At 37.9% G+C, this 15,103-nt stretch overlaps 1 long non-coding RNA gene across 1 annotated transcript in view; it reads left to right on the plus strand.

Annotated features, from left to right (window-relative positions):
- The first annotated feature begins 985 nt into the window (after nt 1-985).
- The window catches only part of LOC131195559 (uncharacterized), a 114,005-nt gene continuing 99,887 nt past the window's right edge, over nt 986-15,103 (plus strand). The window contains exons 1-2 of the long non-coding RNA XR_009154481.1: nt 986-1,123; nt 7,834-7,953. This is a non-coding gene — a long non-coding RNA (uncharacterized LOC131195559). The remainder of the gene's footprint in view (nt 1,124-7,833; nt 7,954-15,103) is intronic.

Raw genomic sequence — 15,103 nt, forward strand, 5'->3', positions numbered from 1 at the left:
AATGCTCAGTCTTGCACATTGGAAGAAAGAACCCAATCACAAAGTACATGCTTGATGGACATTGCCTCGCAGATGACCCCACCCTGTCAAAGACCTTGGAGTTTTACATCTAACGATTTAAGTTCCAAAGCCCACTGCAACTACATAGCTAAGAAGGCTCTAAGAGTTGTCAACTTAATTTTACGTAGCTTCTTTTCAAAAAACACCATGCTACTGACCAGAGCATATAAAACATTTGTTAGGCCAATTCTTGATTACTGCTCTCCTGTCTGGAACCCTTACCATATATCTGACATCAACACAGTTGAGCGTGTCCAAAGGTATTTTACGAGAAGAATTCTCCATTCCTCTGAAACTAATAAAATACCTTATTCCACCAGACTTGATATCTTGGGTCTACAAAACTTGGAACTTCGTAGGCTTGGGATGGATCTGGGTTTAGCATATAAAATCATCCGTTGTAATGTCCTTCCTGTCAATGACTTTTTTAGTTTCAATAACAATATCACAAGAGCTACAAACAGATTCAAACTCAATGTCAACCGTTCCAGTTTAGATTGCAGAAAACACGATTTCTGTAACAGAATTGTATATACTTGGAATGCATTACCTGACTCTGTGGTTTCTTCTCATAACCCCAAAGGTTTCACTCAAAAACTGTCCACGGTTGACCTCACCACTTTCCTAAGAGGACTCTAAAGGGGCGTGCATAAGAGCACAAACGTGCCTACCGTTCCTGTCCTACTGTTTCTTTCCCTATGTATATACACGTTTTTAGTACCTCATTTCTCCTCATATATACGTTCATATATTTATAACCTTTTATGTAACGCTTGTATATATTGTTATGACAAATAAATAAATAAATAAATAAATAAATAAGAAATCTAAATTTTTTGCTACCGGTTCTGTGGGCATGGCTTGGGAGCGTGGCTTGGGGGAGGGTCATGTGACTGGGTGGGCGTGGCTATGTGACTTGGGGGATCAAAAGACAGAAACTCACTAACAGCATCCTGCTGGAGCAGGGTTGGACTAGATCAGAGGTCTCCAACCTTGGCTACTTTAAGACTTGTGGACTTCAACTCCCAGAGTTCCTCAGCCAGCATTTCACCCCTGATTACAGGTAAGCGTGATTACTTTAACTGCATTTGAAATCAGTTAAAATGATAAAACTCCACTACTCTTTATACCTCGGTGTGTATTGCAAGCACTTGGTCATTTTCCAGATTTCCTTCTAGAATTAAATATGCGTAACTAGTCAAAGGAATGAAGCCTGCAGTTCTTTCCATGTTAGGTAACATTCCTGAAATGATGTAGGGTAAAAACAGCAATAGTCCAATGATAAGTTTTAAACGAACTCAGAAAATTGTATCCGCACTTTGAAAAACAGAACTTGCATTTATCCCTAGGACTTCAGATTGTGCATGCCTATGCTGACCTGCCCTGGAAATCCTAGTGGATAAATTAGTTAAAAGGTTTGTTTCATGCCATTAACTTTGGTATTCATTGGTTGTCTGGTTCATTTCTGGCTATTTTTATATGCTACTTGGTAAAAAAATCTCATTAAACCACTTTCTCCAAGCTACCAGATCCATTGAACTAAATCTCCATCACCCATTGAAAAAATAGCATTTTCTATAAGTACTGTATTTGATCTTGCCTAATTTTCTTTTTCCGCTTATTGCTGCATCTGTGAACAATAAAAGATAAACTAGAACAATTACATATTATTTTAATATTTTAGACTTTGTCCTGTAATACTGTGCTAATGATTATAGTATTGCTATAGGATGATTAAGATTATGGAGTTTTTAAAAATCATACTTTTGCTTAGTAATCTCTCCACTTTGGCTTTTGCATTTGAATTTCAGATATAAAAATCTTCAATAATTTAAAAGCAATAATAACTTGAATGATTTCAAGTTCAGTAAGAAAAGGATATGTAACCCTAACTCATAAGCTTTAGCAACTTATCTGAATGAAAAAAAAAATGAGCTAAAGGCAGCCACATCAAGTTTTCTATCTCTGCAAAATATAATTTACTTGTTCACTAAATGTCAAACATCATTCCAAAACATGGTGGACATGGAAAATATGTGACCATTTCATTTTCCATGTCAGAGGATCAGAATTTATTGTAGGTAGAGCAATGTTGCAAAGTGTACAAGGATGTTATAGCTTTCTTTTTTTATATACATAGTAAGAATCCAGATATTAAATAATGGTATGTGAACACAAGAAGCTGTGTTCCAAGGCAGACTATTGGTTCTGGTATTATTTTCTGTGTTGACCAGCAGCAATTTTCTTGGGCTTCAGAGAAGAATCTTTCCTAATTTTCCCTGGACAAATCAAAGATCAAACACGAGACTTTCTTCATGAAAAATATATGGTATGCAGACTGAGATAAGCAGCTCTTGACTGCAAGAGCTACAATGTCTTTTTCCAGGAATTTATTAAATATGAGCATTGAAAGTGAGATGAAAGAAAGTTACAAACATAAAGGGAAAGTTTTTGAAAATATGAGGCTATATCAAGAAAGCTGAGTATCCTTTTAATGGATTCCCGCCTCCATCCCAGCTTCAAGAAGGCTTTGCTGTGCATTACTTTATGCCAGCCCATTATCTAGTTTTTTTCACCTTGTGACCTTAATGCACATTGTCTAGAAATGTGTTTGAAGTATTAGCTGTTTTAATGGAAAATGTGCCTTTGAGTTGTAATGGATGGAACAGACGGTTCTTCTCAAATCTAATGAGATTATGGACAAAAACCTGTCGATGTGATTGGACTTAACCTGAGCAAATAAGCTAAAGTAAAAATTGTTGGAACAGGAGATCTCATTGGATTACAATTCTTTACATGGCATCATTCTATGCTGAGAATGTAATAGAATCATTTTTTCTTAGCTTAGTTTGATTTCATGTGTCCTGACATTTCTCATGGCAGAATACTAACCATTCTTATTTTATCTCATGGGAGAAAAATTAGTTATCCTAATTATTTGCAAATGCCCATATTATTTTTTTTAAAATCCTCTTTTAATATACAGTTATGGGTTCTTGAAGTGAAATAGCCTGACAGTCCTAACAACTCTTTCTACAATTGCATAATCTATGTGAATAACATTGTATTCCAAACATAATTTTCCTCTTTGAGTCACATTAAATTTGTAACTGGACACTATACATACAGTGTATTATATTCAGAAAGGTATACTGAAATCTTTGAGTCAACAAATAAGTTTAATTATGAGAAAATCAGACATTTGAAGATTGGAAACATCTAACATAGTAACAAAATCCAATTAAATTCTGCATTAAATGGCTGGTTTGTTGGTTCACTGCTATTTTACACTGAGATATGAAAATATAGTCATTGGGCTAGATTCGGTTTGTCAACCCTGCCTGCCATTGCTACTAATATATTTCCAGTTAGACTGAGACAATCCACTTTGTTTTCAAGAACGAGCCTAAGATTTCAGCACCAAAGGCATCAACCAACTTCAGAAAAATCTCTGGTTTTACTAAGTCTAACCAAGAGCCCACAATTGATAGAACTAATGGACTTTAACAAGTTAGGTAATTCAAACTTGTGAAAAATATAGTTGTTGTCTTGTACCTGACACTTGCAGATAAGATCATGTAATTATTTCATTGTTTTACCTTGCTTTGGCCCAAATGAACATGGGGGTGTTGACCTTGAGATCTTGAATATATTGCACCTGAATATTTTGGTAACAGTCTTTTTCCATATGAATGTTTTTCTGTCTCTCCATCCTAACCTACAAAATATCATATAATTATAAAGTTGATTAGTCTTTAAGATATCACAAGGTTCTATAATTTTATGGGAACAAACATTTTTGAAATGTTTTTGAAATGATTTTTTGAAATCAAGTTTATGGCTCTTATATTTCCTAGCTTGAAATTTTACTTTTGAATTTAAAGGTATTTATTAGATATTTCTATGCCATTTTGATTGATGCTGATCTTTTTAATAGGCTGGATATGTTATTGTTGATAATTTGAGGAAGGAGAGGTAATTTTTTGGGTACTTGTTAAGAAGTAAGTTAAAATGGGGGAAACTATTTTTGTTATGTGAGGATGCCAGTAATTAATAGTGCTGATTTCCAGTTCATCTTAGCCATTGCCATTGCAGTCCAGGATGAAAAGATATGAGAACTGTTGTTTAGCTGTACCTGGAAGTCCATTGAATCTTCACTCCTGTAGTAATATATCAGTACCTAATAATGTATTTTCTTACCTATTAGAGTTCAGTTATTATTTTCATGTGTTGTGCAGATGTATACTAAATGAGTATTGCGCAAATACATATTGAAGTGGACAAGGAGAAGACTCTGCCCATTATCTGATATCTATGTTTACTTAACATCTGATTTTCAAAGATGAATATGAAGGCATTGCTGGGAAGAGTATCCGTTCCTCCATTGATGTTGATGACATTTTTAGGCACTTTGAACAACTGGAGAAGTCTACATAATATTAGCTACCCATAAATTGAGGCTGAGCAAAATAGGTAGAAGTTTTGTATAATTGTCAAGAACCTCATGAGATTCTCTTCTGGGCCAATGGAAGAATGATCGGAGGAGCAGGACAAAGCATTCCCAGGTCCCTAAGGCCTCGGAAGAATCACCAGCAAGGGAAAGGGGGCACAAGAGGACCAGGCGAGGGGGAAGGACAGGGCAGGCAATGGAGCAGAGGAGCAATGGAGCTCCGGTGCTAAGCACAATTACCTCCCCCAATTCCCGAGCACGAAAAATGGAGAGGAGGCAGGATCAGCACAGGGAAACTCAATGAGAAATAAGCATTGAATCCATGGAGGCTCACGTGCAGTTGCAGATGTCTGGATTTTGCTGTGCTTTGTCTTATGTGTCTCGCCCAGTTTGCCTGCCTCGCTGGACTTCTTGCCTTGGTTGCTGCCTTGCTAACTTTGCTTACTGGACTACTCACAGCCAGAGGCTGTCTGAGATGCATGTGAGAGCTTTGCTCCAGGACTTGCAGTAAATGTGGGGACGTTTGGGGGAAAGTTGGAGCAATAAAGGGGAGTTAGAACTATTCTCTGGCTGTGTTGTTTCTGTGCCTCGCCCTGGGTCATCAAAGGTGAATCCAGAATGTTTGGGGGCAATATGCTGAAAACTGCTTAGAGAGATCTGTAAAGCACTATGAAGTGATATATAAGTCTAAGTACTATTGTTATTGCTATCTTCTCATATTTACAGCAAAATTTGGGAAGGCAAATCTATAGCTCACTTGGATAAGTTTCTAACAACCTGTCTTTAAGGCTACCTATGTTCAAAAAGTAGTAAAAAGACCCACTAATATCCAACAACATTAATAGCACTCTTTTAAAGCTATCCAAACGGAGTGCCGCTATTGTATTCCAACTGCTGGCAATAAATTCTGCAGTTTAACTTTGTACTATATGGAACAGCATTTCCTTCTCTAGACCTTGAAAATCCTTGCATTTAATTTCAGTGGATGACCTTTAATATTTTAAGAGAGGAAGAAAAACAATTCTCTCATTCCTCATTGTCATGCATGATTTTATACAACAGTGTCATGTCTCTTACTCTGCTTCATTCCATATTAAATAGCTCCAATTGCTTTAGGAACTTGTATAGGCATTGCTCCTCCCTCTCAGTTATTTTGGTTATCTCTTTTACCATCTTTTCTTACTCTCTAATATCCTTTTCAAGATGCAGTGACCAGAACAATGCATGACATTCCTAGTGTGGTCTCATCATTGAGTCATCAAGTTGTTTTCTATTCTTAGCAATCAGATAGATTTTCTCAATGACCATCTGTCTCTAATCTGTTCTTTCAGGTCTCTCAGTGGTGCATTCATTGTCACTGCAACTGAGTCCATCTACCACGCTGCTGCTCATCCTCCTCCCTTCTAACTTTCAGAGCATTAGAAACTCATCATAGGTTTGTATAAACAATTAATCAGTGGAACAGCTTCCATTCAGATATTGTGGGTGCTCCAACACTGGAGGTTTTTAAGAAGTGATTGGACAACCATTTGTCTGAAATGGTAGGGTTTCCTGCTTGAATAAGGAGCTGGACTACAAGACCTTCAAGGTCTCTTCCAACTCTGTTATTCTGTTATGAAGGTGCAGTTCTCTAGCCAATTTCTTCTTTAATGGTCCAGGGAAGAAAGGCTTCTGAAAAGCCATAGAACCGGGGGTGAAAGGCTCCCAGTTCAGACCAGATCACCCGATCTGGTAGCAATGGTGGCGGGTGGTTTGGAGAACCGTTAACAAAAATCCCTGCGCCCCCCTGCCCATGCCCAGCTGAGCCACGTGATCATGAGAGGGTTTTTTTTTTACTTTTAAAAGCATTTTTTCTTCGGCTGAAGAGGTTGTAGAAAAAATGCTTTTAAAAGTAAAAAAAAAATGTTGGCCACGCTCACCCAGTCACATTAACCCCACCACCACCAAGCCACACCCACAGAACCAGTAGTAACAAATTTTACATTTCACCCCTGCATAGAACCCTACAAAATTTATTAGAAGTAATAGTAGGATAATTGTTATCATGCTATAAACTTTACCCTTGTAGTACAATTGGTCTTTTGGCCCTGGTTTCTTCTGTGTTTTCTATTTTTAGGTAAATGTGACATCCTATTTGTGAGGTAGATAATGCATTTTCCACTCTCTCTCCATCCCTCCATCCCTCCATCCACCCATCCACCCACCCACCCACCCATCCATCCAGCTATTATTGTTTATTTGTTTGTTTGTTTGTTTAAATTTTTATACTGCCCTTCTCCTGAAGGACTCAGGGCGGTGTACAGCCAAGATTAAAACAATTAAATATACAAAATTAAATAGCAATTAAAATACATATTCAATAAATGGCCGAATTAAAACCGTCAAATTGACCGATACTAAAATACCCCAATAAAATTATTAAAAATTTAAAAATTTAAAAATTTAAAAAAATCAAATTCTCTCTCTCTCTCTCTCTCTCCCTCCCTCCCTCCCTCCCTCTCCCTCCCTTCTTCTCTCCCTTTCTTTCTCATCTATTTATACAGATATTTAAAACCAAAGAAGGTGTTGATAGACACATCTGCCTAGCAGTTTCAGAAGTACAGTACTTTCTCCTGTTTTGAACATTGGAGTCTTTAAAGAATGTTGCACTAATTGATTTCATTTTTAATTATGTACTTCTAGACAATAAGAAATCCACTGCTCCATATGATATCTTCAGAGATAGGAAATCAACGTCCTAAATTCAGAGCATTCATGCACTCTGCAATAAGGTTATTTACTTGATTTTCACTTAGTCTGTAGTATAAATTCAGCCACTGAGGTGAATACAGACAACTATGGTTTAGTCAATTCATCTTGACTTGAAGCAGCCAATTTTAGCATGATGTATTACCCAACCAGAACTATTTCTCACAGTCAGTCAAAAGTAACCCTTCTTAGCTCTAATAAAATCAATAAATTTTATTTCCAGGTAAGTAGGAATAGGACTGTAGCATTGGCAATTTCTCTTAAAGGAATATGCACAGCACAGATTATAATACGTCATTTTAGATATGGTATTTCCTAGTCATTCAAAACACTTTAGAGAGATTATCTAACAATTAGTTCCCATGGAATTATAGCTCTCATGATTTTTCTAAACGAGTGAGAATAAAGCTGTCTCCAGCAATATTTTCAGAATTACATTCTGTATTTAGATACTAAGAAAAGTCTTTAGGAAGCCTTTCTTGTTGGATGGAACCGTCTCTTGCTGGATGGTACATAGAAAGATTTCTGCAAGGTGGATGTCTCCCTTCAACAGAATATGAATCTGTGTCTTCCAGGAAGCGCCTAAATGTGCCTCATAGGAATATGAAGTCATAAATCGCCTGGACACTGGAAAAAAGTGAGAATTTGCAAAGCAGCGCACTTTTATGTTGCAGAATCAGTTACAGTAATGAAAGGTTAGTGACAAAAAATACATTTTGGTAGCTGTTATAGCAGGTTTTCTTTTTTCCTTATGGGGTTGTAAATGCTAATAGTTTAATTGCCAAATATTTTATTGCTTCAATAGAAGTTATTCACATTGACTTTCACTCCTGTTGCTATTGAACATCAAATGAAAGGAGGTGTTTTTTTAACGCTCTTGCTTGATTAGTATGAACAACTAATGAGAGGGCAGGGACTTTAGGAATATATATAATCCTTGACTGATTGAAATATTCTTCTCTTACTTTTGGAGAGTGATATTTTTTTTAGGAATAGAGATTTGTAGTGGTTTGAGTTTGATGGAGAATGAATTTAGCTACTCTGGAAATTGCTTGAAAAACTGTGAAAGAACTGTAGCATAGGAACATGACCAGAGTCATATTGAATCTAGACTAAACATCTGGTCCAACATTTGATAAGCCCATGAATGAGATATAGCTCCAAGGTAACCTTTTTCTGCATGAGGTAACAAGAACTTTTGATAGTGGAAATGAATATAAAACTGATTACTTTATGTTTCACATTGTTTAATTATTCTTAAAGCTGTCAAAATGCTGTTCATCATTACTAGTTACCCATGCACTGATTTTTTTTTAAAAAAATGTATGTGGTTCTCCAATAAGCAGCATACTTAAATTTGCCTCTGAAATTTAACTATGTGATTTTAACTCATTTTTGGAATTCTGATTAATGGAAGCAATTTGCATCTGGGAGCTTCTACTTTCATCCTGTCATTTAATTCTACTGGACCTCAAAGTCAAAAAGGCTTTTTTGGCGGGAAAGGCTAATTTTGTAGAGACTGGGGGAAATTTTAAATAGTGGGGATAGAAGCAGTTTCTTCTGAAAAGAAAGAACTCCATCCCTTAAGGCAAAATAGAGGAGAAAACCTTCTAGTAACATCAGTGCATCCCATAATGATTTTCTGCAGTCTTTCCAAAGGTCTAGTGGTTGACCTTGTGCTAAACTGACTGATTCATGTTCACTTCTTTTCCCAACCTTAGCATTTATTTATTTATTATTACATTTATTGGCTGCTCATCTTACTACATGGTAACTCAGAGCATATTTTTTGAGAGGAGCCACAAACTACTGTATATTTTGGAGTATAAGATGCACCTTAGCTTTGGGAGAGGAAAATAAGAAAAAAAAAATCTGCCAGCATTCATCGGTATTCATCTGGCTAGCGTCCTTAGCAAAAAGCCTGGTCAGCTTCAGCACATTAGCTTGATTCAGCATGAGCAGCTGATTGGCAGGTGGATTGGCCTCCTGGAAAACCGCAATCAGCTGTTCTCAACAGTTTGCTGGTTGTGAGCACGCATGCGCCTCGCTGGGGCAGATACGTAGCTTCAAAAATGCAGCGGATCGTCGCAGGGCACTGCAGTTAGTACAGCAGCGGAAACGCGGAACCGATCCGACAAGGCAGCAGCTGTTTTGGGTTGCCATTTTGGCCTCTGCATCTTGCTTTTTCACCCTCCAAAAGGTCCGTTTGAGAGGCTTCCTTTGCAAAAAGAAGCTCCTTTGCAAACGAAGCTTTTGGAGGCTGCAGAGGCAGCCTCTCAAACTGAGCTTTTGGACGCTGATTGAGAGGCTTTGCAACCTCCAAAAGCTCCATTTGAGAGGACACACAGAGGCTGGTGGGTGCGGGCCGGCAGGTGGGTGGGGCTACGTTTAGTGTATAAGATGCACCTAATTTTTCACCCTCTTTTAGGGGGAAAAATGCATCTTATACTCCAGAAAATATGGTAAGTGGATGGTAAAAATATGGTAAGTGGATGGTAAGAGCTGCACACTTAGAAATCCAACAATCTTTTTCCTGGTCATTTATTGATGATAAAAAATCTGTCCACACATACACTGAACTACTTTTGCCCTTTTAACACCACTTGTGGGTTAAATTCATGACCAGCTTGGAATCCTTATGTTCCCACAAGAGACCTAAGTCCAGCCCCCCCTCGCCTGAATTCTACTGACCCTTATCTAGTTCCAATTTGGCTTGACTGTTAGTAGATCAGATTCTTGTGTATAGGTAGCATGTAATAAACTTATAGTGCTTTGAATTCTACTCCTGTTCCTGGTTCCTTGTGCCTGACACCATTTTTCTTTATGGAGGTTTTCAGATTCTATTTTTGTTTTAACTATCCTAAATAAGTGGATATAATCTGAAAATGTCCTATTTCTTAATTTCCGATATTTATTTATTATTTATAAAGATTTATTGGCTACCCATCTTACTATAAGTAACTCTGGGTAGCTTACAGACATAAACATATATCTGCATTAACAGGAATAAATTAAAACCAAAGATTAAAATCAAAGATATATGGGGAGAGTGAAGGTGGAATGGGGGAGGGGGAGGTGGAATCTGTTGTTACTCGATCAACCAGTTCCACTATGCTGTTCCTGCATTGGGCCCTGAAGCTAATTGGAAGAGCCAGATCTTTAGGCTTTTATGAAGGTCAGGAGGGTAGAGACCAACATCACATCAGGGGGCAAGATGATCCAGAGGCAGGAGCAACAGCAAAGAAGACCCTCCTCCTGGACCCTGCCTGTCAGAATAATTGGGCTGAGGGAACCTGCAGCATGCCTCCTCTGCTGGCATGAGTGGGACAGGGCAATCTCTGTGGGGTGAGAAGGTCCATCAGATAACCTGGACCCACGCCATAAAGGGCTTTAAAGGTGATCACTAACACTTTGAATTGCTCCTGGAAGCAGACCAGCAACCAATGCAGCTCATGGAGCAGTGGTGTTAACAGGGCCATTCTTGGTGCCCCTAAAACTATCCATGCCACTCTACTGTGCACTAGCTCTAGCCTCTGAATCAGGAGTGGGTTCTATTTACCTTTATTAAAGGTTCGCAACAGGAGTGTGCATTGTTTTGCACATGCGCAGAAGCTTCTGCGCGTGCGCAGATCACCTATGATGATGTCGTTGCTGGTGGGCAGAACCTCCCACTGATTTTACTACTGGTTCTATAGAATTGGACTGAACCGGGAGCAACCCATCACTGCTCTGAATGTTCTTCAAGGGTAGTCCCTTGAAGAAGGTAGTAGAGCGCATTACAATAGTCTTATGAAGTAGTTTAAAAACCAGTACTTGAATTCTTAGGAGACTCCATTATTGATGCCTGTCTTTGTGAGAAGCAATGGATTTATTCTTCCACTCTGCAAACAAACCATAATATGACTCATCTTATCCCATGATAAAAGTTTCTTCAGGAACATTTGGTGAGCACTGATTCTTTGCTGCCTATTTGAGTATGCGTGTCTGCTTCAACAGCATTGTCTAAGACTGTTAATAAACATATCATGAAAGTATCAAAAATACTTCCAGTGTTCTCTCTCCGTTGAAAGGAAAATAAACCTTATACATTTGTCTGCTGAGTTCACATCATCTGGGGAAATGGGTTACTTAACCACATGTTTAAATGTTATAACAGCAGGGAAAATGAGGACAAGCTCTTTTGTTTGCACAGGTCCTGTTTATGTTTCTTGCCTTCACTAATTTTCAAATCATAGAACTTTTCTCCTGACAGCTGCAAAGGTCTTATTGATGGAGCAAACTGATCCTGCATACTGTGTAAAGAGCAAGAGAACTGGAATTAAGGCCAGGCAATTTAAACAAGGGCATTACAAAGCTGCTATTGTAGTGAAAGAAGGATGAAGGGTAATTTCTTTCCTTTAATGCTTTCTTAATAGGTGGTTGGCAAGTATAATCATATACTTTTAATCTGGAGATAGGTATTTCTGCCCACATAACATCTGGATGACTTACTCAAAGTAACAACCGAGCTTCTCAAGGGATTTGTATAACATGGTAGGAGGGATAATTTAGTTCCAGAGAACTGGGTAAGTGTCAGAAAGAACACTCAACTGTGCAGCATCTATTTGTGTTTGTGTGCATTACTACTGTCCTTTTTGTGCAGAACAATAAATAATACCCAAAATCCACTACTGTGGAAAATCTCTGATCATTTATTTGCTTTCATCATGAATGTAAAACAGCCTACCTACTTTGTAGAATACTTGCTATAATTTATGGTAGCTTGGGGCCAAATATTTTTGAAAAGCTGAGGTTGAAAAGCTTCTTTGAGTTATCATGCCCTTAAGGAATTCTGCTCCTTTTGAATGCCTGATCTCCCACATTTTTTTAAGGGCCTTCCTGTATGATCAAGAGAATATTTGTTCAATGCATTTATGTTCAAATTTCTCCTTTAAAATATGTATTTATTTAAAACATTTATATAGCTTCCCATCTTATGCCAAATTCTAGGTGACTCATAATCACAAGATAAAACCATATCTATGTACAAAAAAATATTAAGAATATTAATTTTAAAAAATATATAGTTAAACTTTCCCTTGCAACCCACAAGAAGTTCATCTTACAAAGCTCAGATTGGATAGGCTCGGTATACTCCTAGTCCCCTTCCTTAAATGTTGACATCTTATAGGAGCTAGGAAATATGCCTTTTCCTTGGCAGCCCCTGCGCTCTGGAACTCCTTTCCCTCTGAAATTCAGCAGGCTTCTTTAAAACATCTTAAAAACATTAAGTCCTACTTTTTCCCCCAACCGCTGGAATAGGGGTGCGCCTTATGAGATGGAACTAGTCCAGTTCCTTGCTTCTAGGGATTCAAAATGCTATTGTTATTGTGAAACCAGGATGCTTTTGTTTCAGATAGTTCTGGGGAAATATCACATCTCCTTTTCTATTATGTTGCACTCGATTTTAAGCATATGTTCATGAAGGTTCAAAGCAGAGGTGGTATTCAGCACGTTCTGACCAGTTCTGGACAATCAGTAGTGGAAATTTTGAGTAGTTTGGAGAACCGGTAAATACCACCTCTAACTGGCCCCACCCCATCTATTCTCTGCCTCTCCAGTCCCAGGTGATTGGGAGGAAATGGGGATTTTACAGTAACCTTCCCTTGGAGTGGGGAGGGAATGGAGATTTTACAGTATCCTTCCTCTGTATCTTCCACACCCACCAAGCAACACCACGCCCACCAAACCATGCCCACAGAACCAGTAGTAAAAAAATTTGAATCCCACCACTGGCTCAAAGTATTTATTCCATGATGTCTATGTTTGTGTACGTGTGATTGCTTAAATTTGTGGTTTTACTAGTGATCAAGCATATATCTGAAGAACATACTTTGCATATGTTTACAAAACTCTGGGTAATCTTTGGAGACTGAGCATTTCCACTGTATCAAATCACAGTACTATACTGTTGATTTAATTCTTTAGAAATGTAATAGATTCCTTCTCACCAGAAACAAGTAGAGCTCTTATCCTCTTATTCTGTTATCTGGGCTGATGATGGCTGTAGCTGCTCATAAAGACTAGGTCATAGCCAGAGTATTCACTTTTTAAGAGGTTCTTGTATGTTGTGCTGGAACATTCAGTAATCTTCTTCCCAGAACCATACATATAATTTCTGTCAAATTTACCCTTATTTATTTCACAAATTCTGTCAAAGTTATCAAATTTATTCCACAAATTGCAAAACAGATCTTTTTTCGTTACCCTGATTCAAAACAAACAGTTATCTAACTAAACAAGCAATGCATAAAAAAAGAACCACATCCTTTTGTTTCACTCCATCTGGGCAGGAAGATATGATTTGCTTCAAATCCTTCTTTAGAAGTACGATATAGTAAATAAATGTAATCAAATGCAAGGGAAAGGAAAAAATATCTGTAAGAGGTGCAGGATGGGAAGAATGCGTGGGAAGAATAAAGCATATGGGTTATATTCATAAAACATGCTCATCTGCATTTAACATAATCATGCGATTCATTCAATCCAATTTTCTGAGTTTGCAAAATATATTAAACCATAAAACTGGGTTTGCACAAGAGCTAAAAATATGGCTAACTAATTTGTGATGCAACAACTTGCTTTCTTATCCCTAGGCACACCAGCTGTCCAATAAACTTTAACTCTACCAAAGCCTAGGGTAAAAATTACCTCTTGGTTCTGTGTGACAATAATACTACAACTGCTAGAAAAAAGCAGAGCTCAATTTTTTTTTGCTCATCTACATGGCAGTTGGCAATTGGTTCTGGGCATTCCAGTCCATTCAATTGAATACAAGCAGTATATGAGGATATACATTCTGTAATTAAGTTCATTTTTAGATCTGCTGTGGACTAGCTAGTTGCATGGCTAGCAAAATGTCAGCACGTATTCATTTCTCCAGTAAGTAGCAGCTGTGAAAGCTTATATTCTGTTATTAAATTCATGGCGATATTAGACTCTTTCATAATTTACCTTCACCTCTATTTGCCTTTGTTCATATAATAAATTCCTACATCAGCAATGTACAAAAAGTCCCCTCTCATTTATTGCCCTATGCTAGGACTCCAAGCTGACCTGTTAGGACAAGTTATGAAAAATATTGTTATGACTATTTGCTGCCTCTAATATTGTTTATATTTTTGTAGCTCAGGCCTTGTAGGGGATCTTAAAGTAATGATCCAAAAGCTGCATGTGGCATTCCAGCCTTTTTTTTTTTTTTTGTAGCCTGCGATTTGCTTAGGAAAAAAAAAAGAAACCCAGCACAACTGTCAGCCGGTCAAGGCTATCACCAAAGGTGGGAGCACTGCTCCCTAATTGGCCTAGTAGACAATTGTAGAGAGTAAGGAAGATGAGTATTGAACAACTATTACCTATGCAACAGGAACTGAAACTTTTTTTAAAAAAAAAAAAGCCTAGAGCAGTGAGATAACATTCAGAAGCATCTCACACAGATTCCTCCCTAATTTAGTGGTCCATAAGAAAGGGGTGTTGGTACAGAACATCCTTGCAAAATTCTCTTATTATATTCAGTCTCGTTACAAGTGATTTTAGCCTTTCTGTTCGGTTGATTTTCTGGTCTGGTTTATCCAGTGAGGCTGATAGCCATGCTAGATGAATGGGCTCATGGAGACAGGGAGGGATGGGTGGCGGGGAGGAAGGTGCTAGCTTACTGGCGGCTCCAAATAATGAAAGTTTTTCATTCATGCACAGAACGAGATGGTAAGTGGACAGTTTGCCAATCTTGGCCAGGCATGTCTAGCTCTCTCTTGGGCTAAGTAGAAATTCTTAGTCCTGCAATGAAATGTCATCATTGCCAGGGATTGG

The sequence above is a fragment of the Ahaetulla prasina genome, chromosome 3 (assembly GCF_028640845.1).
Source record: "Ahaetulla prasina isolate Xishuangbanna chromosome 3, ASM2864084v1, whole genome shotgun sequence".
Lineage (NCBI taxonomy): Eukaryota > Metazoa > Chordata > Lepidosauria > Squamata > Colubridae > Ahaetulla > Ahaetulla prasina.